The sequence below is a fragment of the Aquarana catesbeiana genome, linkage group LG01 (genome assembly GCF_042186555.1).
Source record: "Aquarana catesbeiana isolate 2022-GZ linkage group LG01, ASM4218655v1, whole genome shotgun sequence".
Classification (NCBI taxonomy): domain Eukaryota; kingdom Metazoa; phylum Chordata; class Amphibia; order Anura; family Ranidae; genus Aquarana; species Aquarana catesbeiana.
In genome coordinates this window covers 355,267,086-355,284,288 of record NC_133324.1, presented here as the reverse complement: position 1 = coordinate 355,284,288, position 17,203 = coordinate 355,267,086, and the positions used below count along the sequence as shown (strand labels likewise).

Sequence of the window (17,203 nt, the reverse complement as noted above, 5' to 3'; positions counted from 1 at the left end):
AATACAAATACATCAACAGCCACCATGGTAAAGATATTGTTCAAAATAGAAAACTATATACAGAAAATAAAAAAATACAACATTTCAAACTAAATTATAGTAACTCAACAAATGAGGAAAAAGAAATAGAAGGGGGACTACACATAACTCTTGACAATGGTAGCTCCGAGAGCTAGTCCACAAAGTCCCCCTCGCATTACATTAGGGTCCCTAGAGTCCACCTGCTTTACATCGGAGTCCTCAGAGCCCTCCTCCAAATTACATCAGGGTCCTCAGAGCCCTCCTCCGCATTACAACAGGGTCTCCAGAGTCCCCCCCATATTACATCAGGGTCCCCAGAGTCCTCCCACAATACATTAGAGTCCCCCACAATACATCAGGATCCCCAAAGTTCTATCCCCACCCAACATCATGGTCCATTCATTCTGAGTGCAGGACATGTAGAAGCTGGGAAGCAGGGCACTGGGATGGAGCAGTTCCGGAGGAGGAAGTTCAGTCCCCCTGCTCTGAACATCAGAGCATGGGGGCAGGGTAAGCATGTGAGTGATTGCTAGTACGCCTGGCAGTCCTCGCAACCAACCACTATAGCAGAAAGCAGCGATTGGCTCCCAGTGGGGGAACCTGTGTTTCCGAAACAGCGCAGTCAGCAATACTGATGGTTGGTGACCCAGCTGCCTGCCATGTCAACCCCTGTTATAAACAATACTTAAAATAGGTCCAGCTTGATATGCAAATATCATACATGTGCGGTTGCTCTAGAAGCTGGAAATCACTGTGGTAGACACCACTACTATAGTAATTGCCACTAGCTTCCTTATTCTGTGCAGAGGAGCTGCATTCTGAACACAGGTTGGTCCCTTGTCACTAAATTTTAATTAGCACATGTTTGCTCATTACCTGATTACCAAGAAATCAGATAATTCCCTGAATCCCCTTTTAAGCAAGCTATAACTTTCTCAGTGACTTCATAACCAGCCTGGTGGCTAGATTTGTTTCACCTGTAACTGATGTACTGTTTTCAGATGGCAAAGATTAAGGTGACTATTACTATAGGTATGGCAGCCATGTATAAACATATGGGGCGGGACCAGGGGCGGACTGATAACTCATGGGGCCCCCGGGCAATAGGAGATTATGGGGCCCCCAGGCAATCAGAGATTATGGGGCCACACAGTATACACACACACAGTATACAATCACACAGTATACACATACATGTACACACAGTATACACAGACAGATGTAAAAAAAACACAGATTTATACATACTGTCCCTGGTTTTACTGAGGCTGGCAACCCTGATGGGGCCCCCTAGTGGCCCAGGGCCCTCGGGCAGTGCCCGAGTCGCTCAATGGTCAGTCCGCCCCTGGGCGGGACAGTGGTGTAGTGGGTAGCACTCTCGCCTAGCAGAAAGAAGGGTCGCCGGTTCAAATCCCAACCATGACACCACCTGCCTGGAGTTTGTATGTTCTCCCTGTGCCTGCGTGGGTTTCCTCCGGGTACTTCGATTTCCTCCCACACTCCAAAGACATGCTGGTAGGTTAATTGGATTCCTGTCTAAATTGTCCCTAGTATGTATGAATGTGAGTTAGGGACCTTAGATTGTAAGCTCCTTGAGGGTAGGGACTGATGTGAATGTACAATGTTATATGTAAAGCGCTGCGTACATTGACGGCGCTATATAAGTACCTGAAATAAATAAAAAATAAACATACAGTATATACGGCCAAAATATACAACAGCTTGCTAATAAAACTAATGTTCCATGAGTTGTAGATCTAAAAAATATTTCAGAAGATTGCAAAGTTTTTTCCAAGGGCTCCTTCATGGTAAAAAGGTTGAGAAAGGCTTTTGGTGATCCTCATGAATACCACAATGGCCTTTCGCTACATTCTGTTTAGTAAAGGGAACGGTCATGACCATTACATTTACTATGAGGATTCAACAGCTGAGTCATCATGGCTAAGTTCCAAAGGCCATTATGAAAGATTATTAAGAATATTTTTTTTTATGCTTTTAATTGTGACTGTAAACTTACTGGAAATACAAGTTTACTTAATATTTTAGTATGGTTATAAAAAGAAAACACTATTTAACCACTTGACCACTGGGCACTTAAACCCCCTTCCTAACCAGACCAATTTCCAGCTTTCAGTGCTCTCACACTTTGAATGACAATTACTCAGTCATGCAACACTGTACCCTTATGAAATTTGTGTCCTTTATTTCACACAAATAGAGCTTTCTTTTGGTGGTATTTAATCGCCGCTGGGTTTTTATTTTTTGCACTATAAATGAAAAAAGACCGATAATTCTATAAAAAAAAATACATTTTTCTTTGTTTCTGTTATAAAATTTTGCAAATTAGTAATTTTTCTTCATAAATTCTGGCCAAATTTTATACTGCTACATAAAGTGCCTTGCAAAAGTATTCACCCCCCTTGGCTTTTTACCTATTTTCTTACATTACAGCCTTAATTTCAATGTTTTTTTTTTAATCTGAATTATATCAGAATACAATAGTCTAGGTTGGTGAAGTAAAACTAGAAAAATATATACATAAAACTATTTTTCAGAAAAAAAAAAAAAAAAAAAAAAGATAATTGGCATGTAAGTATGTATTCACCCTCTTTGTTTTAAAGCCCATAAAAAGCTCTGGTGCAACCAATTATCTTCAAAAGTCACATAATTAGTGAAATGATGTCCACCTGTGTGCAATCTAAGTGTCACATGATCTGTCATTACATATATACACCTTTTTGAAAGGCTCCAGATGCTGCAACACCTAAGCAAGAGGCACAACTAACCAAACACTGCCATGAAGACCAAGGAACTCTCCAAACAAGTAAGGGACAATGTTGTTGAGAAGTACAAGGCAGGGTTAGTTTATAAAAAAATATCCAAATCTTTGATGATCCCTAGGAGCACCATCAAATCTATCATAACCAAATGGAAAAAACATGGCACAACAGCAAGCCTGCTAAGAGACGGCCTCACACCAAAACTCATGGACCGGGCAAGGAAGGTATCAGAGAGGCAGCACAGAGACATAAGGTAACCCTGGAGAGCTGCAGGGTTCCACAGCAGAGACTGGAGTATCTGTACATAGGACAACAATAAGCCGTACGCTCCACAGAGTTGGGATTTATGGCAGAGTGGCCACAAGAAAGCCATTACTTTCAGCAAAAAACAAAATGGCACGTTTTGAGTTTGCAAAAAGGAATGTGGGTAACTCCCAAAATGTATGGAGTAAGGTGCTCTGATCTGATGAGACTAAAATTGAACTTTTTGGCCATCAAAGAAAATGCTATGTCTGGCGCAAACCCATCACATCACCCAAAGAACACCATCCCCACAGTGAAACATGGTGGTGGCAACATCATGCTGTGGAGATGTTTTTCAGCAGTCAGGACTTGGAAACTGGTCAGAGTTGAGGGAAACATGGATGGTGCTAAATACAGGGATATTCTTGAGCAAAACCTGTACCACTCTGTGCGATTTGAGGCTAGGACGGAGGTTCAACTTGCAGCAGGACAATGACCCCAAACACACTGCTAATGCAACACTTGAGTGGTTTAAGGGGAAACATGTAAATGTGTTGGAATGGCCTAGTCTAAGCCCAGACCTCAATCCAATAGAAAATCTGTGGTCAGACTTAAAGATTGCTATTCACAAGCGCAAACCATCCAACTTGAAGGAGCTGGAGCAGTTTTGCAAGGAGGAATGGGCAAAAATCCCAGTGGTAAGATGTGGCAAGCTCATAGAGACTTATCCAGACTTGGAACTGTGATAGTCTCAAAAGGTGGCTCTACAAATTATTGACTTTGGGTGGGTGAATAATTATGCACATTGACTTTTTCTGTTATTTTGTCCTATTTGTTGTTTGCTTCACAATAAAGAAAAAAAAAACATCTTCAAAGTTGTGAGCATGTTCTGTAAATTAAATGATGCAAATCCTCAAACAATCCATGTTAATTCCAGGTTCTGAGGCAACACACCAAAAATGCCAAGGGGGTGAAAACTTTTGCACGGCACTGTATCTTTGGTAAAAATAAATCAAATCAGTTGTATATTATTTGGTCTGTGTGAAAGTTATAGTCCACAAGCTATGGTGTCAAACACTTAAAACTGATCACACCTGAAGTACTGACGGCCTAGCTCATTTCTTGAGACCCTAACAAGCCAGAACAGTACAAATACCCCCAAATGACCCCTTTTTGGAAAGTAGACATTCCAAGGTATTTAGAAAGCGGCATGGTGAGTTTTTTGAAGTTGAAATTTTTTCCCACAATTCTTTGCAAAAATCAAGGTTTTTTTTTTCTTTTTCTTTTTTTTTCACAAGTGTCATATTATCAAGTTATTTCTCACACACAGCATATGCATTCCACAAATTACACCCTAAAATACATTCTACTACTCCTCCTGAGTATGGCGGAGTAGTGTGAGACTTTTACACAGCATGGCCACATACAGAGGCCCAACATGCAGGGAGGACCTTCAAGCATTCTAGGAGCATAAATTATACATCTAATTTTTTGACTATCTCTTGCACTTTTAAAGGCTCTGGAGCACCAGGACAATGGAAACACCCAAAAAATGACCCCATTTTGGAAAGAAAACACCCCAACATATAATCTATGAAGCATATCGAGTCTTTTGAACATGTCATTTTTTGCTACAAGTTTTTGGAAAATGTGGAAAGAAAATAAGAACGCTTTTTTTTTTTTTTTTTTTTTTACAGAAAGTTGTCCATTTATACAATATTTCTAACACATGGCATGTACATGGCAACAATTACACCCCAAAACATTGTCTGCTACTCCTCCTGAGTATAACAATACCACATGTGAGACTTTTACACAGCCTGGCCACATACAGAGGCCCAACATGCAGGGAGCACCATCAGGCGTTCTAGGGGCATAAATTTCAAATCTAGTTTGACTACCTATTACATTTTGAGGCACTGTAGTGGCATGGACGCAAACTGATGTGGCATGGATGAACCGTGGATAGGGATGGCTAAGCATGGTTGAGCCATGAATGTGGATGGCTGGGTATGGCTGCGTATGGCTTTGATGGCTGAGTGGGTATGGATGGGATGGCTGGGTATGGATGGGTTGGCTGAGTATGGCTGGGTGGGTATGACTGAGTATGGCTAGGTGGGTATGGCTGGGTATGACTGAGTGTGAATGGGATGGATGGATGAGTATTGCTGGGTATGGCTGAATGGATGAGTATTGCTGAGCATGCATAGATGGATGAGTATTGTTGAGTATGGATGGATAGATGAATATTGGTATGGATGGATGGATGGATGGATGGCTGAGTATTGCTGAGTATGGATGGCTGAGTATTGCTGAGTATGGATGGCCGAGCATTGATAGATGCTGGATGATGGATTGCTAAGTATGGCTGAATGGATGAGTATTGCTGAGTATTGCTGAGCATGGATAGATGGATGAGTATTGTTGAGTATGTATAGACCACAAAAAAGGAAAGGAAGGGGAAAAGGGTATGGTAAAACAGCCCGTTTAGAGACGGGCCCTGAAAGGGGTTACTTTATGCAACAGAATCAACAGGGGTACAATTAATTAAAAAGCATTACAGTTTATTAATTTTAAAACATAAGGTGCACATAGTTAATGGTATTGCAAAATTATTGCCAGTAGCTACAAACCTTGCGGACATAGACAAACAAAACTTACATGTAACAATAATCCCGCTAGCCTAATTGTTGAGTATGGATGGATGGATGAGTATTGCTGAGCATGGATGAGTATTGCTGAGCATGGATGAGTATTGCTGAGCATGGATGGATGGATGAGTATTGCTGAGTATGGATGGCTGAGCATGGCTGAATGGATGAGTATTGCTGAGTATGGATGGATGGATGAGTATTGCTGAGTATGGATTGATGGATGAGTATTGCTGGGTATGGATGGATGCATGGATGGGTGGATAAGTATTGCTGAGCATGGATGGAAGGATGAGCATTGCCAAGTATGGAAGGATGGATGAGTATTGCTGAGCATGGATGGATAGATGAGTATTGCTGAGTATGGATAGATGAGTATTGCTGAGTATGATAGATGGATGGATAAGTATTGCTGAGAATGGATGGATGGATGAGTGTTGCTGAGTATGGATGGATGAGTATTGCTGAGCATGGATGGATGGATGGATGGATGAGAATTGCTGAGTATGGATGGCTGAGCATGGATGGATGGATGAGTACTGCCGAGTATGGATGGATGGATGGATGAGTATTGCTGAGCATGGATGGATGGATGAGTATTGCTGAGCATGGATGGATGAGTATTGCTGAGCATGGATGAGTTTGGATAAGATGGATAGATGAGTGCTTGAATGGGCACAGATCAGCGCTGTGGGCACTAAAGATCCAGCCCACAGCGCCGCTGCACCCGATCTCTCCTCTCTCCCCTCGCACAGTACCGATCGGTACGGGGAGGGGAAAGATGAACCGGACATGATGCCGGTTTGTTTAGAAGTGATCGCTCCGTCATTTGACGGAGTGATCGCGTGGTAAACGGCCGCTGTCAGTGGCCATTTACTGTGATCCGTGATGTGCCGGGTCCTCCGGACCCAGCGGTCACGGATATTCCCGGATGCGCGCCTCAGGGGGTGCACGGGAGCAAGATTCTGGGAGGATGTCCATGGATGCCCTCCCAGAATAAGCCGACCGCGCTGCAGCCGTCTTTCGGCTATGGTGCGGTCCGCAAGTGGTTAGGCATTGCATTTTTATGACTTATTTTATTTTTTCTTGTTCTTAATGGATAAAAAAATCTGTATTTTTGACCTTTTAGGTTTCATTCACACCAGGCGGATCCGCTGCCACGGAGTCCGCCAGCTTAGCGGGAGATCTCTCCGTTGATCTCCGCTGAGCCGGCAGATGACAGGTCCCTCTCTGCTCACTGAGCGGGGAGGGGCTTGTCGAGCGCCGCTGCTTGCTATGGACAGATCGGAAGAAAATGGACAGCATGTCCGTTTTCATCAGATCTCACCCAATCCGATCCGCCAGGGCGTAGGGCCATCCGTCTGATTTTAGCGGATCGGACCGGGTCGGATGTCAGTGGACATCCGTCGCTCCATAGACTAACATGGAGCGCCCGTTCAGGTCCGCTGACAAAACTGACAGGCGGACATGAACAACCGCCTTACAACTATGTGAAAATATCCATCAATGCAAAAATATCCATTTTGTTATGACAATACGACATCTCCAGTAACGACACCACAGAGGGCAGAAGGCAGTGACTTGGTGGTGGGGAGGGGGAACAGTGCAGACAGCCTTGTGCAGTGTGGGCCCTTTTCCTTAGAGTGTTGCCACAGGTTCACTTGAAAGGAAAGCCCACACAGTAAAAATAGAGCTTCTGTACTTACCTTTCCACCAGCCTGTGTCTTCAAACTCTGTTGCTTTGCTGCTCCCGGCCTGCTAGCGATATTCCACACATCTAAGCTTTTCAGTACATTTAGAATTGTGTGTATTTACATTTTACGTAAAAGAAAAATCAGCATATTTAAAAAGGTGAATTCATTCTTCGTTCAGTTCGATCTCTGGTGCCGAGGGGCTGAGCCGTGTCCCGACTCCCCGCTAAAGAACACACACACCTCCCTCCATCATGTATGCCTGTGCAAAGTTCATCTCAACCCCTTCTCTGATCCGTGCTGGGTCCAAGTCTCTGTACAGACCAATTTCTGCATCAGTTTTGTCTCGGCCAGAGGTCCGAACTGTAGAGGGAAACACACTCCTCAGTGGGACACAAAATCCATGCACCCAGCTGGTACTAAGGGGATTTCAGACCAGTGAAGTCAGCAGGGACATTGATACTGCTGCTAAATTCATTGGTGCTGGTGCTGGTGCTGCCACAGTCGGTGTGGCTGGCTCTGGTGCCGGTATTGGAACAGTTTTTGGAAGTCTCATTATTGGTTATGCAAGAAATCCTTCTTTGAAGCAGCAGTTGTTCTCATACGCCATCTTGGGATTTTCTCTGTCTGAATCTATGGGTCTGTTTTGTTTGATGGTTGCTTTCCTGATCTTATTCGCCATGGAAATGAGTCTGGGAATGTCGACATTTAAGTGAACAGCTGTAAACTTTAATTTTACTGTGGCTCCCAAGAAATGTTGTGTTAAGGAAAATGTACCATACTTCCAAATTCATTTCATTAAAAATGGTAAAACTTAAAAAAAAAAAATGAATTCCAGGCATAATTTATCAATAGTTACATTGGACCAGCTTGTACCATACCTGGCCAATGCCCCACTACTCCAGTTGCCTACACTATCTTCCGGTGCTGAGTGGCCAGCCTGATGCATTGTGAACGTAGGAGGCCGGCTTCTCAGCATGGGCAACATTAGGGGAATGCGCTTCATGGAGAACTCAGAGACACTCCCAGCCACGGGGGGGGGGAGGCGTAGCGCACATTCGGAGCACCCAGAAGTGACATCAACTGTTACTCAATGTCTCCAAGTTCTCCAGAAGGCGCTGGGAGCCACCAGTGCCCCCCGGACCTCTGGCCATGTATACACCAGCGGCTTTATGTGGATGAGCACCAGACTTCTTAACGCTGGCTATTGTTTTTAACATTGTGAGTGTCATTCCACTTTTTTACATTAAGGCCTCATACACACGGACGTTTTAAAAAACGGGCTGTAAACCTAGCAACAACACCTGGAAAAAAAGCAGCGTTAAAAATGTGATTTCATTATCGTTTTGATTTGGCGCCAATGCGCGCTTATCGTCGTTTGTAAGCGTTAACGCTAAGATGCGTTTTTTAGAAAAAAATAAAACATCCCTCTGCTATTTTCCACTCCCAAATTACCCACAAACATTTTTACAGCTTAAAAACCCTGACGCTAAAAAAACGTCGGTATATCGCTCATTTGTGTTTTTGAGCTTTTTCCGGCATTGGCGTCAAAACACCTCTAGCGCTAGAGCCTCAGAACGTGCTGGTCCTTGGTTTTTTTTGGAGCTTAAAAACGACCATGCCTGTTACAGCTCAAAAACGCCATGGTGTGTATGAGCCCATTGAATAACATGGAGTGGCGTTCTTAAGTGGCAAAAAAAGCTCAAAAAAGCCGCTGTTAAAACGTCCATGTGTATGAGGCCTTAACCTGTGATCATACTACAGTACACTTAGATGGCTCTGCTCTTTTCGTTCTTTGTGTCACCTGATTAGGACTTTTTAACAGAAACATCCCCAGCTGGAGTGCTCCAATAACTTGTGTTTTTTGTTCCTCTGAGCCCGGGTTCACACCTATGCGAATTAGATGCGGCTTACACCGCATCTAATTCGCAGGACATTTTAAAATACATTCATATGAATGCATCTGGTTCACATATGTGCGTTGCATTCGCACTGCGCATTGCACAAAAAACGTGTGCGTTTTTTGGGCATTGCGGTGCGAACTACAAGCCTATTATCTCCTATGGGAACGCATCTGATTCGCAGATGCATTGCGTTCTGAACAAGGAATTTCTATTTCTCCTCACTACATCTCCCCCTCTCCCCCTCCTCCCTCCCCCTCTCCCTCCCCCTCTCCCTGCTCTCTGATACTGAGCAAAAACGCAATGAATCCGTTGAACAGGAGATTGTTATCTCCCCAGTGAAACCTGAGCTTCAATTCGCACCGCACAAGTGTGAAACAGGGCTAAGTGTTGCAATATGGTTACAAATGGTTGCGGAACAAATCATCTGAGTTTCCATTAATTCTTATCAGGGTGGATTTGATTTAAATCAAGTCGATTTAAATCGCTAGTAAAAAGGCTTGATTTAAATCAACTCGATTTAAATCATAATTTTTGAAGAGCAACTGTCATCTTTGTCCGCAGCGGCTCTTCCTCTGACCCGCTGTTGACTCAGCGACAGTCCCATCTACTTTAATGGGACGGCTGGTGATGCAGCAGTGACACTACAAGGTGAGAGACGTGGTGGCAGCAGGTGAGTTGATGTTCTCTAACAGGCGCTGCCATGATGGATCTGCAATGACAGGTGCTCTTTAAATGTAAGGACTTATTCTTACTGGTAGTTTGAATCTTTAATATTTGCAAACAAAATGAAGGTTTCCTATTTAGAATATTAAGCTGTCAGATTAGTAAAACAGCCATATCAGAACTGATTCAACCATACAGTTTGTAGTGTACATAGATTTGCAAAACAATGGAATAAAGGAATATTTCTGAACTTTGTTTTATCTCATGGTTACTGTGAAATTGTGTGAATGCACCAATACAGTGCAGGTTATCTCAGCTTGCAGAGCTTGGATTCATTGAATGAGTTTATCAAAAATGTAAATATTGCAGAATATACAGCCTCATGCTACATAACGAAGCTCCATTTCATGCTGAATAAACTAAATTATTAATGTATCTTAAATAGAAAACTATCTTTAGATAGATTTTTACTTCAAAAGCATTTTATTAAAAAAAAGTGATAAAAAAAAAAAAAAAAAAAATCGATTTAAATCAAAAATATCTGATTTTTAAAAGAAAAATCATTGATTTATATCCACTTTGATTCTTATATTGAAAACCGCTTTGATATACCAAGGTTTTACTGTACATAGTTACATTGGTTCAAGCTGGACCAATGTAACTACAATATGTACAAAATATACCATACCTGGAATTCTTCTTTTTCTTTAACAATATAATTACATTCTCAAGCCTTATAAACAGCATTTGGCTTCCTTACGGTTATAACAGCAGCCCTGGATTTGCAGTCTCTTGGTGTAGAAAGTCCACACAGCAAGTAGATCTCAAAATGGTCTCAACCAGGTTTGTTACACGTCCAGCTTCAGAAAAGCACAATCAGAATCAGTAGTCCCATTATTTAACAACTTAGGAAGCATGTCCACAGCAATATAGCATAAGGGTGGTTTATCTCTGTGTGACAAACAAGTTTGGAGTTTAACTATTGATTGAAGTTGATATAACGATGCGCTATTTTGCTGGTTATATCCACCAATGATATACAGATATAGCCCACCTGCGCTGTGGGAATTTTTTGTTCCTCTATTTTTACTACTGTTTGTGTACAAGTTGTACAAGATCCCTTTTTTCATAAAACCTTAATAAAAAACATTGAAATAGAAAAATAATCCTAACCTGCCTGATTGTACAAACACATTAAACTCCATCTTGGTGGGGAAGTGGAACTTGTGCCCAGATCCCCTCCAAAAGTAGCTCTTACATTATAAAGCAGCCACCAACTTGTGTCTCTGCAGAGTAATACACCCTAGCTTTTCCTGGGTTTCTGAGACTAGAGAGTGTTTAGCCTCATACACACGATCGGACTTCAAACAAACTTTTCCATGGATTTCTGTCCAAAGGGCGTTGGCCGTGAACTTGGTATGCATACACACAGCAGGACTTTTTCTGCCAACTGTCATCAAATCACATGGTTTTTCAGCTCTTTACCGCCACCCTTTGGTCAACTTCTGTATTGTTGTCTGATCTTTTGCATTGGTTCTGAGCATGCGTGTTTGTACTTTGGACTAAAGTCCGATGGATTTGTGTACACATGATCAGACTAGCCGACATAGGACTTTTGTTGCAGGAAAGTTTGTCTGTTTGCACAGCCAACATTTGTCTGGTGAAAAACGAAAAAGTTTGTCTGATGGAGCGTACACACGGTCGGATGTTGCCTTAAAACAGGTCATTTGCATGTTTGTTGTAAAAAAGTCCGATCGTGTGTATGGGCCTTAAGACACACGTGAATGCAGCAGTTTAACGGCCTTTGATTACTCCAGATTCTCAGGCACACACAGCATCCCTTCCTGGCCAAACTCATCTTCCCAGTGCCTCACAATACCTAATGCCAATACTTATTTCATTGACATATTTTTAATTTATTTTCTTTAAAAAATCTGGTCCACGAACCAAAAAAAAACATCTTTCAGTTCAACTGCTAACGTTTATTGTTTTTTTCAAATTATTATTCTTACGTAACTCTCTTAAGATGTTTAAAAGCTTGCTATACACAGAATAACACAGATAGAGATATACAGACTGTATTTAAAACCACAGATGATGAAAAGCCAAAAAGGAGTTTATTTCCTTTACCATTGTGGTTTTTATTCTGCTGAGTTATAAATACCTTTAGTATCTTGTCAACATAAAATGAGCAAAGGGAAAACAAGCTGTACAAACATGTGGCAGGAAGCCATACCTAGGAGGGGATTTTACTACCCAGCATGATAAAATTAAAATATCCACAATTAAAGTTTTTGCTGCCTATTGCCTTGTGTAACAGTTTGGCTCACAAGATCTGTTAACGTGCATGTCCAGCCAAAACTATTTTTTGTTTTTGATTCATTTATAAAGGAGCAGAACTCCTGTCAGTTTGTTTAAGCCTATCCCAGGCTCCATTGGAGAAATATTCCCTAATTTCCTGCCCTGCTAACAAGGTTTTACCAGACAGGAAGTGAAGAGAACTCTACAAAAGAAACACACAGCATAAAAAAATGTGTTAAGCAGATCAACTGTCTGCAGCAAAATCCCCAACAGGGTTTCTAATTCTAAAAATGGCTCTTCCTTGACACACTTTTGACACTCCAAATTTGAGAGAAAAGCCAAAAGCCATCATAGGGAGAAGAAATGCTTGAGCATTCCCTCATCATATTCCACCTTGACTACTTTAAACTAAGGATGAGCTCAGGTGTGTTTGCAACTAGCACGTGCAGAGCCCCTCGGGAAGTCGGCACTGCACAGCGCTAATCACAGGCAGTGAGACATTTCTCGATCTCTGCAGCCATGCATCGGGACAATGTCTCACTGCCTGTGATTAGTTGCTAGTGATTAGTGCTAGTTGCGAACACGCCTGAGCTCATCCTTACTTTATTCGGTGTTCTAAAAACAGACACAACTCCAATCCAGGGGCGGACTGACCATTCGAGCTCTCAAGCACTGCCCAAAGGCCCCATGCCACTAAGGGGCCCCATCAGGGTTGCCAGCCTCAATAAAACTAGGGACAGTATGTAAAAATCTGTTTTTTTCTAAATCCCAAGATTATAGCTGCCCCTCCTCCCCAGTACCTTTTCAGTGTGTGGATGTGTATTGTGTGTGTATACTGTGTGTGTATATTGTGTGTCTGTGTGTGTATACTGTATGTGTGTGTGTGTATACTGTGTGGCCCCATAATCTATTGCCTGGGGGCCCCATGATCGCCTATTGCCTGGGGGCCCCATAATCTCCTATTGCCCGGGGGGCCCCATAATCTTGTCCTATTGCCGGGGGGCCCCATAATCTCCTATTGCCCAGGGGCCCCATAATCTCCTATTGCCCAGGGGCCCCATGAGTTGTCAGTCCGTCCCTGCTCCAATCCACTGCCTAATGAGTAATCCACCTCTTGTCTACTTGTTCCAAAGCTTGTTCTATTCTATTCAACAATCCCTCCACACTTTTCCAGTTCATAGTTCCAACGCCAATCTACAAAACTTTCTACAGTATGGTGTCTTCCTATTTTACCCCACTAACTTCCTAAAACCAACTCAGACTCAATTTCCACTCTGCACACCACCTTGTCTTTTTCTCCATTCCAGTAACTTAAAGCTGAACCCCAGTATAAAATTAAAAAAAAAAAAAAAAATAGACCCCGGAGTCTGGCTCCTCCTGCACTACAAGGGTTTAATGATCTTTTTTTTCTAGAGGGAACAGATAAAGCAGTTATACTTACCCAATTCCTCATTCCCTCTGGTTTTCTCCCAGCTGTGTGACCGGTTTTCAAGGCCACTTCTCTTCCCTATTCCATCAGTCGTAGGCACTCAGATATAATCAGGTAGAGAGCAGGACTAGCAGTCCTGCATTGTAAATGAGGAAGCCGAGCGCCTGCCCACAACCCAGAGGAATAAGGTAAATTTAACTGCTTTTTCTGTCACCCCTAAACAAAAATGAGGCCCGATGCAAACATCAATTTTTATTTCACCAGGAGTTCAGTTACTAAACCCAGAATTGCATTCACTATATCTGGTCCCTCACAGTACACAGCACATGAAAATGCAATTATTTTAGAAATGATATAAACGGCTAAATACCTTTTTTCGTCAGCAGTATATAGTAGTCCCGTGACCAATAGTGTCCGGCCGTGCACTGGTTAAAGCTTGTAGGAGGAATTTCCATTCTCCTCTGACTGTCCTATGAGGATGCATGACGCCTGGCTATGTGTCTGGACAGTGCTCGTTGGCCCTGTGCTGATTGCATGCACCCTCCCAAAGAAAAAAAAAAAACTCTCTAGCAATACACACCAAACTGAGCATGTGCAGAGCGCCTCCAAGGTTCTGTATTATCAGGAGATGGATTGGGGACAGTAAAGAGGGGAAGATCAGAGAAGACAGAACAAGCATGCTTTACTGCATATACAGTCTGATTTTACTGTTGTGGGTTTAGTAACACTTTAATTCTCATTAGTCACTGATTGATCATTGTTTTCTTGTCTGACATTTCCTCATATCTTCTATCACTCTAAATTATCTTGTTATTGGTATGTTTTGCTAAACAACTCTATGTACTAGTTTTTGAAACATTTTATGTATTTTATTATCCATGCTAGCCTTCCTTGGTATATCAATTACTCAGTACGGTGCCATAGGGGATGTTGGTGCCAAATAAATTATTACTAAAAACAATAATATATAGTGCCTTGAAAAAGCATTCATATCCCTTTAAATTTTCCTCATTTTGTCAGGTTACAACCAAAAACGTAAATGTATTTAATTGGGATTTTATGTGATAGACCAACACAAAGTGGCGCATAATTTTGAAGTGGAAGGAGAATGATCAATGGTTTTCAATTTTTTTTTACAAATAAATTTGTGAAAAGTGTGGTGTGCATTTGTATTCAGTCCCCTTTACTCTGATACCCCTAACTAAAATCTAGTGGAACCAATTGCCTTCAAGAGTAACCTACAGGGCCGCCATCAGGGGGGTACAGCCCACACTCATGTAAGGGGCCCTGGCATCCCAAGGGGCCCGGATGTCCCAAGCGACTCGGGCCCCCAAGGTATTTCCACCCGCTGCCTGAAGGCTGGATGATTGACAGCCACTTTCGGCCACTCCGTCACACTTCCTGGTTGCTGGGGCAACGCCAAGGTCACTCCTCACAGCGCTGACGATTAGTCACCTCGGGATGCACTTCTGCTGGGATTGGTGGAGGGGGAGGTGGGCGGAAAAGTTTCCACTAGGAGCTTGGCGTTGCCCCGGCAACCACGAAGTGTGGCGGAATGGCCGAAAGTATAGAGGGTCTCACAGCCATAATGGGACAGCTCCTTGTGAGCAGGAACAGGACTGAAACTGGGGGGCACCTGCTGGTCTCATCTGATGTTCTCCTCCTGCAGCTCCCCCCAGTGCCTGATATCCTTCACATCACAAGTGGCAGAGCTGCAGACATTGAGGAGATCGGGCGGCAGGAGGAGAAGACAGATTGCTTACATTCCAAGGAGCTCATCCCTGCAGCAGATGGAGGACATTGGGAGCGGAGTGCTGGGGAGGGATCAGAGGTGATTGGCAGGAAGAGCTCTCCCTGACACGCCCCTCCAGTCATCAGTATGCTTCTTTCTACCCTTTTTCTGCATCAATGTCCTGGCTCCTCCCCCCTGCAGATGCTGGTGAGTAGCTGTGTCTGTACACACATGTACTAAGTAGAATGTTACGTTACAGGTAGTGTCTGAAATACTTTGATATCTCACAATTTATGTATCTCCCACCCCAGGTAACTTTTCATGTGGGTTTGCTAATTATAGAATCTGTCCTGTTCGGCCACTTTCACACTGAGGTGTTTTACAGGCGTTTTTTGCGCTAAAAATAGCACCTGAAAAGCGTCTGTAAAACTACCTTTTCTGCAGCCCCAGTGTGAAAGCCTGAGTGCTTTCACACTGGGGCAGTGCGCTTGCAGGACAGGAAAAAAAGTCTGGCAAGCAGCATCTTTGCGGCGGTGCAGGAGTAGTGAATAAAGCGCTCCTAAACTGCCCCTGCCATAAAAAACATTTTTAGTTGCGCTTCACTGACGTTTTAGCGGCGCTTTTCGTCCACTAGCGGGGCACTTTTAACCCCTGCTAGCAGCTGAAAAAGGGTTAAAAAGGGTTAAAAAGTGCCCCGCTAGCTGCCGAAAAGCGCCGCTAAAACGACGGCCTAAAGCTGTGTAAGGGGCCCCAAAATTTCTGATGGCTGCCCTGGTCACCTAATTAGTAAATAGAGTCCATCTGTGTGTAATTTAATCTCAGTATAAAATACAGTTGTTCTCTGAAGCCCTCGGAGGTTTGTTAGAGAACCTTAGTGAACAAACAGCATCGTGAAGGCCAAGGAACACACCAGACAGGTCAGGGATAAAAGTTGTGGAGACCTTTAAAGCAGGGTTATGTTATAAAATATATCCCAAGCTTTGAACATCTCACAGAGCACTGTTCAATCCATCACCCAAAAATGGAAGTATGGCACAACTGCAAACCTACTAAGACATGGCCGTCCACCTAAACTGACAGGCCGGGCAAGAAGAGAATTAACCAGAGAAGCAGACAAGAGGTACATGGTAACTCTGGAGGAGCTGCAGAGATCCACAGCTCAGGTTTGAGAATCTGTCTACAGGACAACTATTAGTCGTGCACTGCACAAATCTGGCCTTCGTGGAAGAGTGGCAAGAAGAAATACATTTTTTTTGGTTGTAACATGACAAAATGTGAAAAACTTCAAGGGGTATGAATACTTTTTCAAGGCACTGTAGATGTAGACATTTTCAATTCACACACGGTTTACATGTACTGTAAAGTAACAAACAGAAAATTAAACATTGATGTCTGTGATGTCATGCTTGTTTTCGGAGTAAAATAGTATTGACATCTACAACACAGTGGACCTGTTTGTTATGTATTTCCAATCATTAATACGGTCATTGTAATTACTGAATATGTTGACACTCCTACAGAGATCTTACAAAACAGTATCTCATGAGTTACAAAACCCCATTCAAGCAATCGGTATTGCAGAAATGATTGTCTAAAGGCAATTAATATTGATCAACATGTTAAATGATACAACATTCATTGCTGTTCCTAAGTATGGGTCTAAATGGCAGATGTAACATGAAAATACAAAGAGTTTCATAAAACACTGGCAGAAATGATTCTGTACACACTAGTAGACTTAAAGATCTGCTTTTCTCTAACAAGGAATGTTTTCAGAACTATCATTCA

General features: G+C 42.7%; 1 protein-coding gene and 1 pseudogene across 3 annotated transcripts in view; one reads left to right on the top strand and one right to left on the bottom strand.

Moving 5' to 3' along the window:
• AUH (AU RNA binding methylglutaconyl-CoA hydratase) overlaps positions 1 to 17,203 on the bottom strand; it is a 399,227-nt gene that overhangs the window by 308,177 nt on the left and 73,847 nt on the right. The gene's annotated exons all lie outside the window — the stretch shown is intronic.
• Positions 7,635 to 8,168, top strand: LOC141139266 (ATP synthase F(0) complex subunit C3, mitochondrial pseudogene; annotated as a pseudogene).